Source organism: Mesocricetus auratus, unplaced genomic scaffold (assembly GCF_017639785.1).
Source record: "Mesocricetus auratus isolate SY011 unplaced genomic scaffold, BCM_Maur_2.0 Super-Scaffold_100010, whole genome shotgun sequence".
Classification (NCBI taxonomy): Eukaryota; Metazoa; Chordata; class Mammalia; order Rodentia; family Cricetidae; genus Mesocricetus; species Mesocricetus auratus.
In genome coordinates this window covers 13651230-13668355 of record NW_024429194.1, presented here as the reverse complement: position 1 = coordinate 13668355, position 17126 = coordinate 13651230, and the positions used below count along the sequence as shown (strand labels likewise).

The window sequence follows — 17126 nt, the reverse complement described above, 5'->3', positions numbered from 1 at the left end:
TCTAGCAGGAGAGGGTCTTCCAGCTGGGGATGTTTGCCCCGTGTAGCAGTTTTGCTCCAGCAGGAGGTTTCCAGGAAGAAGTTGCTACAGTTCAGCAATGCTCCCAGGAGTGGAGAGCCTAACGTTAACAACTCTGCTCTGCCAGGGGAAGGTTTCCCTGGCAAAAAGTGTTACAGCCCTGATCGCTCTGCTCTGCCCAGAGTCGTCTCTGTTCTGCTGCAAAAGAATGGAAGGGGTTTATTGGGAGGGAAGAATCCAGGAGAGTAGCTGCCCTCTGCCAGAGTGGCAGAGGACAGCCTGGTAGTACAAACAGCCACAAATTGAACAGACACAGGGTTTATATAAGGCTTTCAGGGTGGGAATTGGTCAGATTTCAGTGCTGAGCTCAGATTGGCTAGAGCTCCTGTTAGAGGATTGGTTAGTTATCTGCACAGGATTAGGGTCAGATTTGGCTGTGGTTTCAGGACCAAAGTGTATTTCTTTCTCTGGTCCTTTTTGGTTTTTTGGTTCTAATTTTAGTGCCAGGGTGTATTTCTTTCACTGACTCTGATTCCAGGGACAAAGTGTGTTCCTTTGGCTCTGCTCAAGGTGTGTTTCTTTGGCTGGTCCCTTTTCCCTACACCTTCCTTTGTGGCTCATTCCAAGGACTTCTTCCACATCTGCAGAGACCCTCCTCCCAACAGCTCCCAATCCTGCCCAGTAGAACTCTGGACAACTAAGCAGGGACGGGACTCTACCCGGAAAGACCAGAGCTTAGCTGGAGACCCAGGGTAGTTCAGGGCTGCAGCGGGAACGAGAAAGTTTAGATGAGAGACTAGGTGGGACTCTGGGAGAAAGAAAGGACTTTGCGGGGAATAGGCGCAAGGAACACTCCAGTAGTCGCTGCCCATGAGCAGAGTCAAATGCCATTTCAATTAAAAACCTTTCCTTTTTGTGCGCACACTACTAAGCCTCTCTGGGACACAGCATTCCCGGCTGTAACTCATCCCTCCCAGCTTCTCTTGCTTTGAGGTGACGCCCGGAGGGGGCTGGTCTGGTTGGCCTGTGTGCCTACTTTAGTGGCTGGCACAGGACCCTGCATGCCAAAACTGACTGATCTTCAGGAGCAGGAAGACACACCAGAAAGGGACAGCAGGGGGAGGTGGGAAGTCAGGAGAGGCAAGTCTCTGGTCTTAGGGTGCTGGCCCCAAAGTCGCCTGCAGCCTGAGCTTGAGGCCTGAATTCGAGGACCTGGGTGGGGGACTTAACTTCGCATGAAATTACACCTCTGCTTCTGGTTCGAATCCAAGCGTCCTATCTCAGGGTGTGCACCGCCTGGCAGAGGCCCAACCCAGAGGGTGCAGAGGAGAGAGAGGGAGGAGGGAGTGGGTCCCCTGTTCACTCAGGAAACAGCCTAGGAACCCGGAGCCGGGCGGGCGGAGGGCGACTCGAACACCGTCCTTCGCCTCTGCCCACGCAGTTGGCACGGCCACCGCACGGAGCCGTCCTGAAAGGACCCAGGACTCCGCGGGGTCCTCAGGTGACTCGCAGCCCTCTGGCTCGTCCGGGACTCCGGACACTGGGCACATGCTTCCCCGGGCGCTGGGCTCGCAGGGAGGGCTGGAGGCGGAGCAGAGGCTGGGGAGCAGCCGGGAGCCGCCCCAGGGGGAGGGACCGGGAGGTCCCGGAGCCCAGAGCGTGACCGGGGACGAGGGAGCCGGGCAGCCACCGCGGCCTCGTGCTCAGCCTGTCCCCGCCCAGGGCACCGGAGCCTCCAAGTAACTCCGCCCGCCGCCGCCCGCGGGCTCGGGCTTCCGTCCCGGAGGGAGAGAGCCTGCGGCCGGCCGCGCAGGTCGGTGCGACCCGGGCGGGGCGCGGCGGGGAGCGGGGCGGGCGCGGAGTGGGGCGCGGAAGTTGGGCAGAGGCCGGGCGGGGATCGGGGCTGCTGGTCCCTCCGCTTCCTGGCGCGGGGATCCTGGTGGATTTCCTCCGGCGGGGCCGGCCGGGGTCAGGGCATCTGGCGTCCCGAGCCTTCCTGGCGTTCTCAGCCCCGGGGCTGTCAGCGTCGCCGCGTTCTCCTCCCCTGCCGCCCTCACCATCGCACTTAACTGCGCCCCTCGCCGCCTTTCGGGGCGCATTTGTTCCTTCGCCTTGGCTTTTGTTTTTTTCTGTTTTGTGTCCCCTTTGGGGGGGGGCAACTCAAAGCGACAGTGGGAAAGCCCCGGGACCCGAGCCGTCCTTAGTTGGGACTTAGTCTGGGGGTCGTAGGGGCTGCCGCGAAGGCGGAGAGCGACGCGGCGGTGGAATAGCGAGCGGCTGGGGCGCTGAAGTACCGGCGAGCATGGCATTTCCCGGTCCTCATCGCTGTGCTGCCTTCCCAGCTCTGCTCTCCCTCTCCCCGCCGCCTTGCCAGCCTTAGAATGTGTGTAATTCTCCAGGGACGGGTGCTGGCTCTGCTAGGCAGCATGGAAAGTACCCGCCACTTCCTATACTGATTCAGTTTGGTTGGGTCGCTTCGTCTGGGTGGCCTTGGTATTCTCTTCCCATCACGATCGCTGTTGTCCTGGATAAAATCTGTGCTGTTTTGCTGGATACCTAGAGGCTGTTGGGACGCTTTAGGGGTGTTACATTTTGAGTCAAGGTCTCTTGTTTAGTGAAGCTTGGTGTTAATGGGTCCCTGCCCTGCCCTGAGGGTCACAGTTCCTTGGATGATTCTGAAGGATTTGGCCTGGAGCTCTCTAAGGCTGAGAAGCATAGCGCACATTTTTTTTTTTTTCTGGAAGTACTTAATAGGGTTCTGGGTTAGAATTGTTCTTTACTCAGCAAACCCTGTGTCCAAGCTGTGGTTCTCTATGCCCGTGGCGATAGAAATTCCACTACCAAGAAGGTACAATTGGCCTTAGGTTTTATTCTTAAGAACTTTGCTTGCTTCAGATATTTTGTTTTCTCTTTAGTCTCATGTCCATCCTGCAAATAAATTTAAATTTACTTCCAATCTTAATAATTTTGGAAGAAAATATGAGCCACCATGTGGTTATGGGACCTCTGGAAGAGTTGCGGATGCTCTTAACCTCTGAGCCATCTCTCCAGGCCCGGAAAATCTTGATCTTTGTAAAGTGGGTTCAAATATTTAGTATCTGAACTTGAGAATCACAGGCACAATAAGCATGTTTAATGTTTTTCTACCTGCCTTATGGGGAAAAGAAGTGAGAATATCAGATTTACACTTTGTAGTAAATGTCAAAGTTATGCCATTCATGTATTCCCAGTTTAATAGCCATTTTCATGAGTCCATGTCTTGTGCAGTTCAGTCGTCTGGGTGTTTTAAAGAGCAGGAGACGACAGAATATATTCCTGGCCCTAAAGGGCTTTTTAAACTAATTTAGTGACACCTGTATCTTTATGTGAGCATCCAACACAGTCTGATAACTGCATGTGGCTAGTAGGATGCTGTCAAGAATGTACTTTCTATCTAAGGCCCCTTTAGGTCATAATTTGATAAAGCTGCCTCAGAGATGGGAATAAATACCAGGTTCACTAGGATGCACTTTCTAAAATAACCTCTCAAATGCTCATTGTTCATCAATGTTCATCAAATAGAGGTACATTTGGAAAATTAATTGTTTTAGACCAAAAGTTTAGAAAAGCATCCTATAAGACAAGACAGTGGTTCTCAACCTTCCTAAACCTTCGACCCTTTAATATAGTTCCTCATATCGTGATGACCCCCAACCATAAAATTATTTCATTGCTACTTCTTAATTGTAACTTCGCTACTATTGTGAGTCGTAATGTATAATGTAATCTGATATATAGGGTATCTAATATGGGACCCCTGTGAAAGGGTCTTTTGACCCCCTCAAAGGGGTCTTGTAATCCCCAGGCTGAGAACCCCTGCTGTAAGACGTAGTATGTGGTAACTATTAAAAGGCACATGCACACAACTGGACACTGATTGGTTGTAGTAGTTGCTTCTCTACCTCTACTACTTCTGTGGGTTTTAGGGACAGACTCGGGTCTCACTTGGTGGCAGGTACCTTCACCCACTGAGCCATCTTGTCAACCCACGAATGTAGAATTTTCAGTAGAGTGCGCTTGAGCACTGTATTAGATACCTTTCTTATGCTGTGATAAAACACTGTGATCAAAAGAAATTTGTAGAAGACAGAGTCCCATAACCCAACTGTTCTGGAACCTTTCCAAACAGCACTTCCTACCAGTGGCCCAGTGTTCAAATACCAAACCTATGGGGGACATTCCTTATTCAGAACACCACAGACATATGAATGTCAGATAAGCTCTGCATTAGCTCTGCAGATTTGACTTAAGAAGTTAAAATGAAACCCATTTCTTTGTATGTTAGCCCCCCCAAACAACCAAACAACAAAACAAAAAAAATTAATAATAGTAAAAATTCTGAATGCTTTTGAATTTTTAAAAAGGTAAAAGGGTCTCAGTGAGAATTATTTTTAAAACTAATTCTTATTAAGCTTGGTGTGTAGTATGAATTCTAATTGGTCTTAATAATAAAAACTATCAGCTATCAAGGGATGAAAGTTGAAGGATCAGAGAAGCAGAGAGCCCAGCCACAAGAGTTCTTACCTTTACCAGTGCTAAGACCAAAGGGGCGATCCTGTCCTCAGACTGCATCCTCAGACTGCAATGAGCTCCTGTCTCCCCCTGCCTTATATTCCTCTCTCTGTCCAACTATATCACTCCTGTCTCCACCTCCCTAGTGCTGGGTTTAAAGGCATGTGACTCCCAAGTACTGGGATTATAGGTGTGAGCCACCACCACCAGTCTCTTTTACCCTTTTAAACTGGATAAATCTCCTGTAGCCCATGGTGGCCTTGAACTCACAGAAATCTGTCTGCCTCTGCCTCCCAACAAGTGCTGGCACTAAAGGTGTGAGCCACCACTGCCTGGCCTCTATGGCTAACTAGTATGGCTCGATTTGCACGCAGATTGTCAGGCAAGCTTTATTTGTTAGAGCACAAACAAAACATCACCACTTTGGAGCACAGGGTAAGTCAGATGTCTGTTTGGAAAAGACTGCTCCAGGCTCTTCCCTTCCAGCTAAGTTGCCTTTCATGCGATGTAATTGCACTGATTCTTTCCTTAGCTCTAAGGGGGATTTATCTACCTGCTGACTGGGTGGAGCTTCTAATTCTGAGCGTGTGTGGACCCTTCAGAACTGATTGAACTCACACAGTGAGGCATGACAAGTTGCAGTGCAGCCTGAGGAATGTAGTGTTCACTCTGCAGCCTCCCTTATGGCTCAGTATGTTTGTTATTCCATTTATAAGATGAGATCAAAGATTCTTATCATTGCCTTGGAAACCTCGTGATTTGGTGAAACTGCCATGAGTATCACACCCTAGGGTTCTTGTTCCATGGAAACTCTCCTCCGTCACCTTCTTTAGAGTGGAAGACCTGATTGTTAAAACTACGTAAAAATGGCCCAGATAGGGTATGAATAAAGTCAGTGCTCTGTCTCCTTGGAGAAACTGTAGTCATTTTTTTATCTGCTTCTTGTTGTTTTATTTTGAAATGGAGTCTCATTGTTCAATCCAGGTTAGACTAGAACTTGGGATCAGGCTCAGGGCAAACTCATGTCCTCCCAGCTCAGCCCACGGAATGCCCATTATAGAGCTGTTACCATGATTGACATCTACTGTTATTTCCTACTGCTGAGAGGAAGTCCTGCAACTGATCCAGGGTTAAACAGAGAGCTGGTAGCAGGGAATAGACTTATAATTCCAATTGGCAGATGGATAAATCTGTGGTTTATTCCTAACCCCTGTGTGGTCTTACATTATCCAGGGCACACGAAACATTTCTTTGTAAATAAGATGTGGCTAAAAATTTTTTGCCTTTGGATTCTGGTGGGCCTGGGTTGCTCCCCAGCTATTTACCTGTCCTTTAATCTTGGGAACAAAATGGGAGTAATGGAAGAACGTAGGTAAATGAACTCTTGTAAAGATTAGATACACTAATCAAGAGAGTCTTTAGACCATCACTTGTCATTGAATGTGAGGTAGGGGAGGGAATGGCAATTCAAAGGTCCAAAATTAAAAATAATGAGTAAGATCCACAAATATATACCCAGAATATTTTTAAGTGGACATTCCTCATTTAAATTGTGTCAGCCATTTAGTTAACAAATGTTTATCAAGTTGCTACCACATGCTTGAATTTTTCATAGGCTGACATACGGTGGTATTCAGGAAAGGGGTAGCTACTACTCTCCTCTACTTTAAATGCCAACGTGATAAACAAACTCACAATACCATGTTACTTGTTTCGTGACGGGAGAAGTATGGAGAATCACAGAGGATGGGATGGGATGTCAGGTCATGGATCAGCCTCTGTATTCTTGAGTTGATGTAGGCAGTGGTCAGTGAAAATGTCAGAGGAAGAGAACCCACTGTGATGTGAAGCAAGAGGACCCCCAGCAATGGAGAGTTGAAAGATGCCCCGGTTCCAGGGGAACTTGAGAATGGATGTGAAATGAATATTGTAAAGGAGTTAGGAAATGTGAGCAGGAAGGACGGATATGGCTGTCCAGAGGGCCCAGACCTTGTCAAAAGGGAACCAGCCAAGGTTCTCAGCTTGAGATGCAAGCCAAGATTTGCCAGGTGCTGAGAGTTTTAAGTGAGGAACTTAAAATTTGCATTTATGACATATCTTACAATGTGAAATGCTGGAATGTTTTCTTAAGTCCTCTTATGTGGACCAAGCTGAATAGGACAGTGATTGTAATTCAACCCTAGGCCACTTCATTATCTTCTTCATCATTGTAGAAGTAAAAGAAGCCAGCTGATGGTGGCATAACGCCGTTAATCCCCGCACTCAGGGAGGCACAAGCAGGTGGATCTCCGTGAGTTCTAGGCCAGCCTGGTCTACAGAGTTCTAGGACAGTCAGGAATACACAGAGAAACCCTGTCTCAAAACAAAACAAAACAAAACAAACAAAAAGAAGTGAAAGAAATTTTGTGTGACTTAGCAAATATATTTTAGAAGCGTAATCAGGGGACATGGCCACAAGACGCAGAGTGACAACACCCAGTGCACGTGGAACCGGCTGAGGGCAGTGTGTGATACTGAAAGGTAGCAGGTGACAGTGAAGACAGAAATAGGAGCGACACAATTGGGCTTCTGTTACAAGGTGCATTCTGGGTCCCTTGCGGAGCATGGTTAGGAGCAGGCAGGAGTGGAAGGAGGATAATTTTTTGGAAGTTTCAAGTACTAGCAGGAATTAACTGTGGCCACAGGCAAGTTACTCGAGACAGATGGAGAGAGATGGTAGATTTCTGAGGTGTCTGTGTTACACGCTGAGAGGTAATTCTCCACCAGTCACCCAAATTTCTGTGTATCTGTAAAAAAAGGAATACGCTGTTTACATTGTGGAGTCTCTTCTCAAGACGGCTTATATCGTGGATGACCTTCAAACATAGAGTGTTTTTCCTGTTGGAGCCAAGAGGAACTAGACATTGTGCTCAGTATATAAGGTTCCAGCTGTGCAGCTCAGGGTTCGCCTCCTCCATTATGAGCAATGAGTGTGCGGGTCCCTCCTGTCTGCCATGTCATAATGTGGGAACTGGGTCTCAGGGAACATTGCCACTATTCCTGCTACTCTTTCTGTGAGTAATGTAATTTTTCTTTGACTCAGGCAATTTTCTTCATCTCCCGATGTCCATGACATGCCACAACCCATACTGTTTAAGTTAATTAAAATGGAATAAAGTTTTAAAATGCCAACTCCCCAGTGTACTACCCATTTTTCAGGTGCTTGATAGCCAACTGTGGCCTGCCTCTATGGGAAATTACTAGTCTAAAACTTGAGATGTTTTTCTGTGTTCATGGTAAGTAGAAGTTGGTGTCATTTTAACAGTACAAATATGATGTTTTTATGTTAGGTTTGCACGAATTACTCTCTCTAAATTGGATATTCCAATTTGAATTAGATATACTTAGCTGGGAAGGAAAAATGCGAAATTATTTACACTGTTGTCTTGGAGTCTTGTGACAACAAAAATTCTGTGGCATTCCTCAGAACTGCATCTTTTCAGACATGTTTGAACTTGCGGGACCTTACCTCGAGTTTCCTCTTAGTGTCAAGGACCAGAAACTGCACGATGGTTGTGTGCATCTGGAACGTATCTGCTCCAGCAGTTACCAGGTAGTGCCTGCTGCTGACACAGCTTGCTGGCCTAGGCTGACATAAGGTAAAGGACAGGAACACGGTTTCCACATGGCTCTTGTCCAGAGAACATTAAGAGGACAGACTCAAAACAGAAGGAATTGAACTTGAATAATAAAATATGTATATATACTTGACAACTTGGAGTGACCCAGCAGAACCGAAGGGCAGTGCCAAGTAGCCTCTTTGGCCCTTGTCAGCGAGGGGGAGCTCGTTATGAACTGCATGGACCACAGGGAGTTAGAATTAAAAGCCCAGAGAATGCCAGGCCCAGCAGGCAGCAGTTGCAGCCAAGGAAGACAGTTTTTTTTCTCTGTACTACGTTGAGGATGCTCTTGCCTGCTTATCCTAGACAACACAGAGGACAGCTAGAGAAACACCAGTGAAGGCTGAAGCCCTTACAAGATAACATAATAAGTCAAAACTCTTATCATAAATGTAAGCTATTACAAGATCCATTCATCATTGCAGAAAAGTTTCTTGAAGGAGTATTTGTAGGTGCTGGAGAGATGGCTCAGGGACAAAGAACACATGCTGCTCTCTCACAGGACCAGAGTTCGGTTCCCAGAACCCTGTTGGACAGCTCACAACTACCTGTCACTGGAGCTCCAGGGAGATCCCAAGGCCTCTGGTTGTGCACATCCACACACAAAGACATGATTAAAGCAATAATAAAAATGCATTAATGTATTTGTAGGACAATGACTTTTTACTTATGGAAAACTAATTGAAAGTCCCAAAATTTTGGCTTTTAGAGTATTTCAGTATTGACTTTTTTTTAAGTACCTATATCCACAACCCAGCCTCTACTAAGGATGCTTGCAGTTTGACAACTGGCTTTTAAACGAGACAACTCAATGTTGAATTACCATGATAATGGCAGTATTTAAAGAAAATATTTTTTGTAGGTTATACTTGTATTTCTTATCCGCATTACTTGTTGCACCAAAAAGTCCTTATTATTGTAGACAATCTTCCCATTTTGGTACCAAACTTGGATACCTCTCTCTCTCTCTCTTTTGGTTTTTCGAGACAGTGTTTCTTTGTGTAATAGCACTGGCTAGCCTGAAACTCAGTCTATAAACCAGGCTGACGTCGAACTCACAAAGATGCAAGATCTACCTGCCTTTGCCTCCGAAGTGCTGGGATTAAAGGTGTGTGCCACCACTGCCTGGCCTGTGTATTCTCTTAAGGCTTGCACTAGTGTGGACTCCCTTGCAGAAAGCAGATGTTTGTTATTGGTGGCACTTAACTCTGTTCAGCTTTTTAAATGCTGCTTTGTTACTTGTCTTTTATCTTAATTGTGGATTCTGTAGGCTTTGAAAAGGGCTCCTGGTTCCTCCTACAATCCCTCTTCTCTGCCTCTTTACTTCTCGTGGTAGCCGTGGTTCCATGGGCTTTCATTCTCTTTCTGTTCTGTTTGTTATCAGGGCTGCTGTTTCCCGTTGCCTCCGTTCTCTGCCGATACATTGTATGGGATCGGGAATCCCCACTTTTACTTTGGAAGACAGTCCGCACCAGCTGCTTCCTTCAGTACGCAGGGGTTTAGAAAACTGGTGGCGGTGACACTGGAAGATATGGTTGAAATTGTGGGTGCGTCCGTCCGTCCCTCAGAAATAAGGCCAGGCGTCTTTCTGCGTAGCGTCTTTCTGCATAGCGTCTTTCTGCGTAGCGTCTTTCTGCGTACCGCATGCGTAGGTTCAGTGGAAGGAAAGGGTGCCAGGTTGCTTCTCATGCTCATCAGTCTTCCACCGTCCTTTAAGGAGGCCTGCAGTAAGGACATCATAGCAAAGTAATGAGCCTTTCTCCCCCCCCAGAGAATTTAGAATTATATGGGTTGTAATGTTGGGGAGTGAAGCCCTCACAATGGGGGGCGGTCATAAAAACAGGCCTTGTCCTTTAGCCCAGGATGCCCTGCAGTGCTCGGAAGTTCTAGAGGGTACATTTTCTCCAGCTGCACATGAGCGACTTTAATCAGGACCAAAGTGGCTTCTTCCTGTTAGACGCCGTTTTCTCCATGGCCCTGCCTCACTTAGCTCTTACTGTATGCCTAACTGACCAGAGTGAAATGCTTTACACTATTTTCCAGGGAGCTAAGGACTTTCCGGAGACTTTTTCTTCCCCCTTTTATTAGAATGGAAAATGCCAAGGAGAGAACCTTGTGATGTTTTTTTGTTTGTTTGTTTGTTTTTGCAAAGGTAAATGTTTCCAGAACAGAATGACTCAAGGAGCAGTTAACAGGATATGTAAATGTAACCTTTCACCCAGTTACTGTCACTACCTAAGTCATAACCGCAGGGTTTCAGTAAATGGTTTGAGCTTGTCTAGTTCCTTAATGAGGCAGATTCTCTGGGGCGCATTGCTCTGCAGTTGGTCATGAGTCCAAGTTGTGATGTCACTGTTCCCCTTTGCTCCTTTAATAGCCGTTCACCATAAGATTATAGAGTCTTACTGGTACATTTACCTTCAACTTCACTTCAGTGTTTGTAGAATATTTGTATATTAATGTGCCAGACAGTGACTTCTAGTTCTTTGGTTCCCAATAAACCATCTTGACATTTATTTAACACATACTTATTTGGGGCTAACCATGTGTAATACACTACACATTCTTCCCTCCCTCTCCTGTTTCCTTCCTGCTTATTTTTTCAGTGCTAAGGATGAAGTCCAGGACCCTGTACATGCTAGGTAAATGCTCAACCACAACTTCTGTTTCAAGCTTGACACAGTATTCGTCACTCCAGAGATACGAGAAGGGGAAAGCATGAACGATGCAATCATTGAGTAAAGAGTTAAGGGAAAAGACAACCATTGATTACATGTACACATTATAACAATAAGAATTCACAAATATTTGTATTAGAACAGGGGCAAACAGATCTGAACGGCACACTGTGGTTTTGTGTGCTTGCATAGCAGGAGTCTGGAGAAGGGATGCTTAATTAAAAGCTGAGGACTGGGTGGGTCAGTTTGCAGCAGGGTGGGAGGAAGGTAGAGAAAAGTGTTATTCGATCAGAAAGGTAACAAGGTGAAAGGAAGTAACGGAGGATAACCTTTGGTCCTGGGACCAGATGAGTCTGGACTCCTCCCACTTCAGTTCATACAGGACGTTCCTGGATGTGTTAAATTTTAGTTTTTACCCTAACAACAATATTGGGAGAAAATATTGTAAGCTTGTCTGCCATTGACTGTGAGGATGAGCTGGGACTTTTTCTTATCTATTCAACAAACATTTTGTGAGTCTCTACCTAGATTTGTGTGCTAGTTTCCGTGAGTAAACTGTGATCACGATATCAGAGACCTCTGTACTCATGAACTTGCATATTAGTAGTAGTGATGGGTAGTTATTAAAAATATAATCTGGGGAAGTAGCAAGTCTAAAGAAAAATAATGCAGGTAAGACAGAGAGAATGCGGGCGGATCCTCTCGGGTAGTAACATCAGGAGAGACTCCGCTGAGTAACTAGGCCTCAGTGAACCAGGTGAGCCAACCATGAAGCAATCCACAAAGCCAAAGGGGCAAACACAAGATCTTAAAGCAGGAAAAAGAACTCTGACGCTGGTCCAGCACCTCAGCCACCACTACACCTGCCACAGAATGAAAGTCCAGGGTGTCCAGTAGCGTGAGAGAGAGACAAGGAAAGACGGTAAAAGTCATCGTGAGCCACCTTTCCTTTGACCCGAACCGTGTGTCCGAGTCACATTCCACACCATCACTAGTCTCCCATTGCTCTGCCACTCAGCGGTGTTGGCACAGCCTAGCAGGAGAGCCCCTTCATCACGTCACACCCTGCTCAAGAGCTGACAGTGACAAGCACGTGTCCCCTTGTGAGTGATGACTCTTACCAGACCAACGGAAGGGCCTCCACCTTCCCTTGGTCCTCTTCTCTGTTATTGTTAAGGGAAGCTCTTTCCCTTGCTTTTCTTAGGCGCTCACGGTTTATTCCCTTCTCCCTGGCAGCACACTCATTCATCATGGTGAATAAACTGTCTTCTTCCTATCATCCTGTTTCCACTTTCAAGTTTCTTTTATTTTTATTTTTTGGTTCTGTTTTGTTGTTGTTTTTCTTTTTCCCCAGTTTCTCCTGACTTACTCCCTCTTACCTGGCTCTTTGAGTGCCTTAGCCTACATGACCTGTGTGGTTCTGTTTTTGCTTTTTTCTTGGAGTTGCTTGAAGAGGATCTGTCTTTGAGGTGGCACCGTCATTTCAAGTTCAAATATTTGTGAGTATTTTTATTGTTTTGTAGGAAAGCTTTGACATTAAAACTTGCCTTGCCACATGTTTATGGAGGGGCTACTCCTGCCCTCTGAAACTTGCTGGAATGATCTGCTGAAGATCAAATAGGTGAGATGGCAAACACCACTGAAAATCATTCAAACACAGCATGGGTAATGATCATAGGACTGTGATTAAACATTAGCCCCAAGGTGTTCCAAAACATATGCACATCCTTTAGGATTTGAATGAGTGTGTGATCTTTTGGTCACACTGTGTACATATGTGTTTATATTCCTTAACATTTTGAGATCTGTTTGGTCTTGATGAAGATAAAGAAGGTTCTAGGCCTGTTTCTGATACGTAGTTGGACAGAAGCAGTAAGACTTCCTTTACACCAAATATTTAGCTTGTCAAAAAATTGTTTGTTTGCTGGCGTGGTTCTTGGAACACCAGTGTGTGTGAGAGAGAGGGTGGGGGTTACCAAACACTCAGAGAGTCAACTTTCAGGTTCTGTTACTGATGGGAGATGATAACCCTCCCTTTCATCACTGTGGAGTTGCAAGGAGTAAGTAAAGTCAGCCTGGAGAGCATGCTTTGGGGACATTCAAGACACTCTTTTCCATGTTCCAGATGAGGCTACTTCCCAATCCTGCTTGATCTGCAGGATTCTCTGCCTTTTCCTGCAGCGTGGAGTCTTACGTCAGGGCTTCTGGGATGCCCTGAGGCTTCCTGGTTTCCAACCACACTTCAGGCTTTGGCCAGCTCCATCTGCAACATACGCATTTATTTTCTGAAACTATGGGGCACGGATGCCACAAATCTAGTGACATAAATAACTGACACTAGTACCTCATAGTTCCAGAAGTTAGGGGTCTGCTGTGGCTTGTGTGTGTCCCCTGAAAAGAACGCCTTGGAAACAGCACTACGTGACTTGTGTAGCGAAACCTAACGAGACGCAGTTCAGTCATGCATGCCAGTGAACCCCTCAGGACTCCATAGCAATTACAGAGTGCTTGGGGCTCTGGGCCCAGCCTGGATTTTCTCGTGCCCTCTCTTACCCTTGCTTTCCATCGAGGGTTAATGAAGCAGGTCTTTTGACATAAGACTCCCTGAGCTCAAGAACTGTGAGAAACTGAGTTTCTTTTCTTTACTAATAGCACAGATAGAGTACTCTGTTGTAATAGTGAGAGTCACATGTTGGCTGGTTTGGTTCCTGCTGAGGGATGTAGCACCCCACACCCCTCTCTTGCCTTCTTGCTGTTTGAGACATTCTTTGGCTTGTGGATGTCCCCTCTGTCCTACACATCTTTGCTGTCATTCTTCTCCTCCATCTGCCCCTTTGTCCAGGGTTCCCCTTTGTATTGGATACTGGGCCACCCTAATGACTTTTCTTAGCTCGGTCACCTGCACTGACCTTGTTTCTAAGTTCTGGAAGTTAAGACTCAAACATTGCTTTAGGGGCCACAACTAAAACCCTATCAGCACTGTGCAGTATGCATGCAGAAGGGATAGTCACAAACATGGCAAATTAACGCGCTACTGAAGTGTCTCTCATAAAGTAAAGAATTAGGCTCCGAAGCAATACGGCATAGCGTATGACACAGGTCAAAATAAGTAAGTACATTATAAAATCGTGAGTGGAATTCTGAATCTTCATTATTGTTTTAGAGTTCTGCAAGTTCCATTAATTAATTTTACATGGACAGAAATTAAAGTAGAGGTCTAGCCAAGAAAAAGAGCATAAGAACCAATTAATTTTCTTTCTAATTTTAATAGTACATTCAACTACTATACTGATGTCATTGGCAAAATATGTGGTTCGCATGTTTTTCTTGTGTGGATTTTTTTTCTGTGTTCATAATCTTACTGCTTTTCCTTTTCCTGTCCTCTGTGCCTTCCTTTGCCCTTCCTGACTGGCCACCTCTGCGAAATACCCAGGAAAGTGGCTTTGTCTTGTGAGATGTGCTTGCCTTGGTTGACTGAGAAGCCTTTCCTTTTAGAATTAAATCTCAGTAGTATTCTGAAATCTTTACATGGGTTTCTGTCTTTGGGGTGTGTGTGTGTGTGTGTGTGTGTGTGTGTGTGTGTGTGTGTGTGTGTGTGTGTGTGTGTGTGTTTCTTTTGTCAGTAGAACAGGGTGCGTTTCATCTCTTAATGTTGGAGAATATTGAGCAAGTTTACCAAACTTTGGAATGAAGACACTCCATTTTACTTGGCCAGTTGAGCATGTATTAGTACTCCTCATATGGCCTCCTGTTGCGCCATTAGGACAGGACATTGTTCGACATGAAGCTGGTGTGCTGGTTCCCCGTGCACCTGGCTGGCCGGTTTTAAAGTTTAACTGTTTTCTCTTTTCAACAGAGTGACACATACATTACACCGAGAGACATACTATACAGGAGCTCATTCAGATTCAGTGAATAGAGATTGGATACTTGACTTTTCCTTAGAAAAGTGGCTGTTCTGTTATCCGCCAAAAAGCTTTCATAGCTCAGCTCCTACATTCCAGATAGCTCAGCGCTATTTTTAGGGAGGTGTTCATTGCTTTACTTTCACTAGTTTGCTCCATTGTTATAGCCGCATGAAGATTGTTCACTAAAACAACCAGAGGCTTTAATCCCGCTTTTGAAAAGATGCAGTGAAAACGATGAATTTCAGATTTCACTGCTATTCTACAAATGCATTCCCCTTCCCCCGCCCCCGTCATATCAAGTAGCTGTTACTAGGAACCCAAGCCTCAATCTTTTCAGCCAAGTATAACAGCATCTGTACTTTCCTTTTTGGCTCTGTGTGTATGCTGTTTGCGTGGACAGGATGTGCACGCATATGCAGATGTCCAAGGGTTGGAGAGGAGTCAGGTACAATGGGGCTGGAGTTACAGTTAGTTGTAAGCTGCCCAACTTAGGTCCTCCCCAAGAGTGGCAAATGCTTGTAACCACTGATGTCTCCAGCTCCAGGACACCACATTCCTAAAACTACAAAGGAATGCGAAACGTCCATGAAAATAATAATAAACCATTGTCCAAATGTCTGTTTGTCTGTCTATCTATTTTTACCAAACTTCACTCTTCTTCCTTACTCTTCAGAAAATTTGTCTTAAATGTTTTTCCATTAATAGGTGAACACTAAGCTGTCCGAACAGTGCCTGAAGCTATGGTAGCACAGGTCACAAGATGTGGGGAGAAGTTGCTTTTTGATAGACAGTCCTGGGTCTCAGGTTGAGGGAAATTCTGTCAGGCCGTTTGTTCTAGAGCCTTCTAAGAGTATTTAAAAATGTTCTTTGTGTTTTGGAAATTACCTATTTTTTTTAAGTTAGAATGTTTGTTTATTCACATTTATTCGTTCTTGCTAGGAAGTGAGGATCATGACACCACTGGGGTCCCCCTGGTTTTCAGTGTCAGGAAGAAGAAGGCTTTGGCATTCTGGGTTCTTAGCCACCAGACTTCGTAGCCACCAGAATCACTTGTCTTAATCAATATTTTCCAGATATAAGTGTAGAAATATATATTGTTGAAAATACAGGTGCTTTTTTTGTGGCAGTTAAGGTTATGGACTCTCTAGTCAGTCTGCCCAGGTTCAAACCCAACTTTCAACATTTACCAGGAGTGTGACTTAGAGAAGTGATGTAGGCTCCCCATGTCGCAGTATCATCATCTCTGAGGTTGGCTACTAATACTTAGCAACAGGACACTATTGTAAGCATGTCACGCATCTCCAACACTTTTTAATTAATTCTCACAGCTACCCTGTGAAGTAGATGCCATTGTTTCCATTTATAAATAATGAGAAGGAAGCATGAGGGGCTAAGATGATTTTGCCCAAGTTCACAAAGGTACCAAGAGCAAGGGCCAGGGTTTGAATTCACAGTTTTGGCTTGGGGCCCTGTGTGACTCTGGCCAACTTGTTGAGTGGGAACAGATAAGGTCCTTATTGGTTGGACTACAAAGGACACCAGGCCTGCTACAACAGGGACTGAGATTGGCTGTCTTGTGATGCTGTAGATTGTTCCTTCAATGACTCTTGAGGTGGTGATGATGGTAATCCACCATTAATACTATCTGTTTCAGTGCATTCCTGAGATTTCTCTCTCTTTTTCTTTTGATATAGGGTTTCTCTGTATAACGTCTCTGGCTGTCCTGGAACTTACCCTGTAGACCAGACTGGCTTCAAACTCACAGAGATCCTGCTGCCTCTGCCTCCTGAGTGCTGGGACTAAAGGTGTTCATCACCACACCCTAAACACTCCTGAGCTTTAGTAATAGTTTATAATTTTAAAAATGCTATATCTATGAAGATAGTGTTGGCAGTGTCTCTCTAGGTTGATAGTTTCTCTCTAGGTTCTTTGTTTGTTTGTTTAAAGGCATTAACCCTGGTATTGGATCTCAAAGGGCTTGAATTTGCTTTTAAACCTGTTCTTTTAGCATTCTATGGCATAAAGTGTTTTGGTGCAATGGAGTCATTTGAAGGTTGTACTGTGTTGGGAAAAAAAATAAGAAAAAGTCTACAGAGTTTTGGTTAAACCTATTGAGAGTTGTAAAATCCTTCCAGGCCTTTAGATTCTTTCCAAAGAAGCTGAGAGAGGCCCTGCGGCCTTTTACAATTTTTATTTTCAGTAAAGGGTATACTTACTTTGAAGAAGGGAGGTTGGGACTATAGCATGTAAGAAACTCTTTCATTTGTAAAACTGTAATTCTTTTAAATCATTTTGGTTGCTTTTTAAAACTG

General features: G+C 45.2%; 1 protein-coding gene across 7 annotated transcripts in view; it reads left to right on the top strand.

Moving 5' to 3' along the window:
• The first annotated feature begins 1691 nt into the window (after window positions 1-1691).
• Pam (peptidylglycine alpha-amidating monooxygenase) overlaps window positions 1692-17126 on the top strand; it is a 263904-nt gene continuing 248469 nt past the window's right edge. For 6 of the 7 annotated variants that reach the window (XM_040752968.1, XM_040752967.1, XM_021231261.2 and 3 more), the window contains exon 1: window positions 1693-1831. The gene's annotated coding sequence lies outside the window, so the exon portion shown is untranslated. Of the gene's footprint in view, window positions 1832-17126 lie in introns of all 7 variants that reach the window. The other variant, XM_040752966.1, reaches the window with a different exon arrangement.